The sequence below is a fragment of the Morone saxatilis genome, unplaced genomic scaffold (genome assembly GCF_004916995.1).
Source record: "Morone saxatilis isolate NCDOM2014 unplaced genomic scaffold, NCSU_SB_2.0 Contig20, whole genome shotgun sequence".
Lineage (NCBI taxonomy): Eukaryota > Metazoa > Chordata > Actinopteri > Moronidae > Morone > Morone saxatilis.
In genome coordinates this window covers 13,509,857-13,514,895 of record NW_023339763.1, presented here as the reverse complement: position 1 = coordinate 13,514,895, position 5,039 = coordinate 13,509,857, and the positions used below count along the sequence as shown (strand labels likewise).

At 38.9% G+C, this 5,039-nt stretch overlaps 1 protein-coding gene across 1 annotated transcript in view; it reads right to left on the bottom strand.

The window, feature by feature from the left end:
* cadm2a (cell adhesion molecule 2a) overlaps positions 1 to 5,039 on the bottom strand; it is a 122,137-nt gene that overhangs the window by 102,259 nt on the left and 14,839 nt on the right. The window lies entirely within an intron of this gene.

Here is a 5,039-nt window from a genome sequence, read left to right as displayed (position 1 = left end):
AATATCGGCCGATATTATCGGACATCCCTACTTGTGACTTATGTACGTGTGTGTGTGTATGAGCTTAGAGACACAACCCCACCCCCATCCCAAACCCAGACAGAAAAATCTGAAGCTTCCAATAGTGTCAATTCCCACTGTGTTATTCTCCCTCCTTTCTATAAAATAGGTATCCAGCATGAAGGAATATCAGTGTATTATGAGGGGCTGCAGTGTCTGCTTGTCAGGAATTATCAGTTGAAGTGTTTAGGGTCAGTCAGACACAGACATTTCCAGTAATTGGCAGCATTTACAGTAAATGGCACCTTTCTGACAAAGGAAGAGTGACTTTATTTCATTCTGTGAAATCACTGCGTTTGTTGCTATGGTTACAGCAGCACAATGAACACTAACCAAAGGCTGATTTGCACATCACAGAGACCGTCGTAGACACAAAGTTTATCAAAACAATACAAGAGGCAACAAATCAAATGTGATAGATCACATTTATTTTCATTCTGTGTATGATGGCTGAAATAGCATTTGGTTTGGAGGGCTGGATGAGTGAAACCCTCTGCAACCGACTCAACATATTACTTTGAAAAGGTACGAATGGAAAACAGGTAGAAGGAAGACTACACTGCAGAAGACCGGTAGAGAAAGGGGGACCCCACCTTCTGGAGAAGTGGCCTTTTATTCAGACACCTCATTATGATTTTGTTTCTTTCAGCCTGTTAGTGTTAAATTAACAACAGAGTAAACCCATCACTGATATACATGATCTGAAACGACTTTCACTCAAATTGACTGACAGGTTTTTTAATAAAGAGAAACACAAGAAAGCAACTAAGTCCGAGCTATTAATGTTTTTTGGTGTAAAATATTTGTTATCTTTGGGTAAAACAAGCCTGTTTTGTTAACTTTTTTTCTCACATGAGAAAATGAGTTATTTCTTTTATATTTTATTACATTTACCTGTTCAAAAAAAACCTCAGACATGATGATTTTATGATCTGACATGGGCAATATGCCATTTGGCAAGTTAATTTGAGCTATTTTAACTTCATAACTAAAATACCTGGAATCAGCTTACCTTCTGCTTTCTGACTTCTTTTCATGTGTATTCATATAATACAATCATCATCAAATCATATCATTTTAACTTCAGATTTTAAACTCTCAGATTCAAACAGTCTGTGTGTCCTACAATAAATAACCAAACAAGCTTGTCGTTGAGTACTGACTGTTCACTGCGGTTTATGCCATTACTGCTGGGTCTAAGTCACAAATATTTGCTCTTATGTATTGGACTAATATTGAAAAGAGCACACAATCAACCTCTGTATGGGGTACTGAAGCAAAACCAGCAAAACAGTTTGGTCTTCACAGTATTTAGTACAAAACAGGCCTACAAGAAAGTGGAAGTATAATGCAGCTTTGGATAAAGAGCCTATGCCTTTTTTAGGTTTTAACAAGGCTTTGTATAAAAAATGCACAGTCAACACATTTATCACACAGAATGAAACAAATTCACCTATATTAGAATCATAATGGACCTTGCATCGATTGATGAATGTTTTTTGCATTCTTTACAATCAGGTGTTTCTCTTACTGTTTCTCTATCTCAAGCTGAACTGATAGGCTGGACATGGACAGAAACCACATGAAACTAAATGGTGTTGCTGCTTACAATTATTTTTTTCATACCTGTTGAGGTCAGGAGACCCTCTTACCTACAAGATGCACTGGGAAATTATGAAAAATCAAAGCTTTATCATGGGTGGATCAGGGCAAGGCCCCTCAGATCAGGATGTGGTAGGTCACCTGGCCCATGCAGGGAGAAGACATCATTTAGTGTTTAGAGCTCAACAAGAAAATACTTTTCATGGTCACGTCTTGGTATCAAGGCCTCTGTGCTCTTCCCCTGCCCAGACACACTCAAGCTAATTACGGGGCCTATTGAGCTGAACCAGAGGGAAGAACAAAACCCGTCTCGTCTGGCTAGAGACATTTATAAGCCACCAACGCTCAACACACTGACGATAATATGTGGGCCAAAATTACACAGCAAGTATGTGGTTCAGCACTGATTAGAAAACTCTGCAAAGTGCATAGAGGGATCAACAACGTTTTTCACATTTGTTAGAGAGTCATTAAAGTGATCCATTAATCAAGAAATCAACTTATGTTATTCAAATTGAGCATGTTTGCATTTTCTGGGGGTTGTGATGTGGGTGGGGTATGCAGTGAGTGAAACTATGCAAGTTTAGAAAAGTTAACCTGGTACACTGATGCCAATGCCGCAGTAAAACTGAGCTGGTTTTTTTGCATTGCATTTCAGTGCACTGACACTGCATTGAATTTGGGAATTTACAATACAGTACTGACTACTTTACTAGCTGAGGTAAAAGTTCCCACCATGACAGAAATACTTCCCTGTACCTGTGTGGGCAGCTATTATTGAATCTCAAGCTTTCTTCACAGTAAAAGCCTTCCATGCAAGGAAAAGAATTATGGCGCCTGAACAACTTTTAATGTGAAACAACTAGGGAAGGTGTTGAATTTGCATTAAACGAAAACTTCAGCAACTTAGGTTCAAAAATCAACGTGGACTTGTGACAAATAAAGCCATGTAATAGCTTATTTCAATTAAAGGCCTGCTTTTCTCTTCAGTTTTGGTAAATAACGTTCATGACCACGATGTGGGAAATTACATTATTATGATACTTATCACTGGCGTACAAAATCAGAGAGTGATCAGTGGCTTAGTATCCTCTACTCTTAAATGACCTCTTTTATAAAGCTGATAAACAGCGAGTCCAGTTTCAAAGTGCAACTAGAAGCAAAGTGGAACAAAGGCTGCTAATGAGATCAAAGTGGAGAGCTGTTTCCTCTCAGCTTGATTCATTCATGACACCCAACAGCCTATGTGTGATATCATTTCAAAGAGCTACCCACATGTCACAAATTAGCTAGTGACATGCCTCAAATTAGCCTTTGTTCTGCATTGAACCACACTGACTAAGTAATTGGGAGACTATGATGCAGGGCGAGGGAAGTGATGAGTGCAAGGCTAATATTGTGTGTGTGAGACAGAAAAGGAGAGAAAAGAGAGGGAATTCACACTCTTAGTCTTAATCACCACGTAAAAAAATCATTCAAAGTTTCACAGAGACAAGTTCAGTTTAAAAACACACATTAAAAACTAATTAATCTAATAATTAAAAGGAAAAAGTTATTCCTTCACCTTAATGTCCAATAAAAGAGGGAAAAGGGCAGAGATGGCACAGAGATGTGTGAAGCCATGGGTAATAACAGAGTGTTGTGCTCACAGATATAAACTGATATGAGATCATGCAGTAATTAATGTGGACATTGCGCGACTCATACTGTAAATATGAGGATATGAGCCAAATGGAAAGAGAGTAGCTAAATGTACAAAGCAGCATCTTTATTCAGATCTTTTGTTAGTATGTTCTCTCACTTCTCTTCAGTAAGTCAGTTATGTCTCTGGTGTGTTCATACAGCAAAGATGACATTTGAAAGCAAGCTTTAAGGTATTCTACTTCAAAAGGAGTTTGTGCAAAATCACTGTAAAACCACTGCGTAAATTGAAACAGCACAAACTAACAACGTGCGAGGTCAGATATGCAAGCAGGATGCAAAAGGATGCAGCGAAAATGCACGCTTATATGGGCACAAAAACAAACAAAAGACGGTTGGCCACTCTCAGAGACGTTAGATTGAATCTGCCTAAATTTTCAATGGACTCCTGTTTAGTGTTAAAAATGTTCCACCAAACATTCTGTCATGGTGGGAACTTTTACCCCATCCACATCCTACTGACCAGTGTGGAATTCCCCCGTCTTGACCTTTGTTGGTGGAGCAGTTGGCTGTGTCATGTACTCCAGGTTGAATGGGACAAAGCTGTCTGCCAAGATAAAGATGTTTGCAGACAAGGGATGCAGTTTCTCCCACTTTGCTTAGTAAGGGTTGCTGCAGTTTGATGCATGCTGTCTCCTCAATGTTTCTTTCAAACTATTATGTGTACAATATGATGCTCAAAGCTGTTTTTGTAGTACTGTGGGTGTGTAAACTACTGAGTCTTGACCTGAGGGGTTTGTTCTTTTATGCTGGATCGTGCATTTAGGGGCTGTTTGCTGACATTGATGTACAAGTTGGTGCATTGCTCATTACTTAAAATAAGGTTACTCTATTTATGTTATAGTATGAGGTCATTTGGTTAGACCAGGTATCGTCTCAGCACGCCCTTATATCGCATCAAAAAGAGAGGAGATGTGGAACAACGAACTGACCTTTCTGAACTCTGCAGTTGTTCCAAAAGAACAATATAAACCCGGACATCAAGCTGTACAGGACACGTACAAATACAAACTAGTGCAACCCTTTTTTTGCTTGCACCATTCACTGGAACAAACACTGAAAGTAATCCGGACCTTACCACCGAGTAGACAACGTGTCTAAAAAAAGGTCTAACGACAGGGAACACTGTCGCATCAAACAGGCTTTGGAATCCTGCTGCTACCCCAACTGGGCTTTTATCAAAACAACAACAATACCCAAAACGAACAGCAGACCAACAGGGAAAATGGATCACAACATGAGACAAAGCTTTTTTTTCATCCTGTATAACAGGAAAGTTTTACTTGGCTGTTTCCATCCACCTTGCCCCACTGTAGAAAACGCTGTTGACTGCTACTCGCAGTAATGTAAATAAGAACCAATTTATAGTTGTAGGTTTTGACATACAAAATTCCTGGTATACTGTAACCCTTTAATAAAATGCTTTTGTTTTTTGATGACACAAAAACCCCTTTAATACATGTACAGCATAGAAAAGTGAAGGTACAGGTCAAAACTCAGGACTAAAAACACTTATAATATTGGAAACAATAAATAGAAATAGTGGATATGAAATACACCCCTGTTTAGATCGAGTACACACTATAATAGTGAAATGGACTCTCCCATTGTATAAGGTGACAGGTTGCTTTGTTGTGTGGCTTGTTCTCTACATGCTTTGTATGTCTTGTATTGAT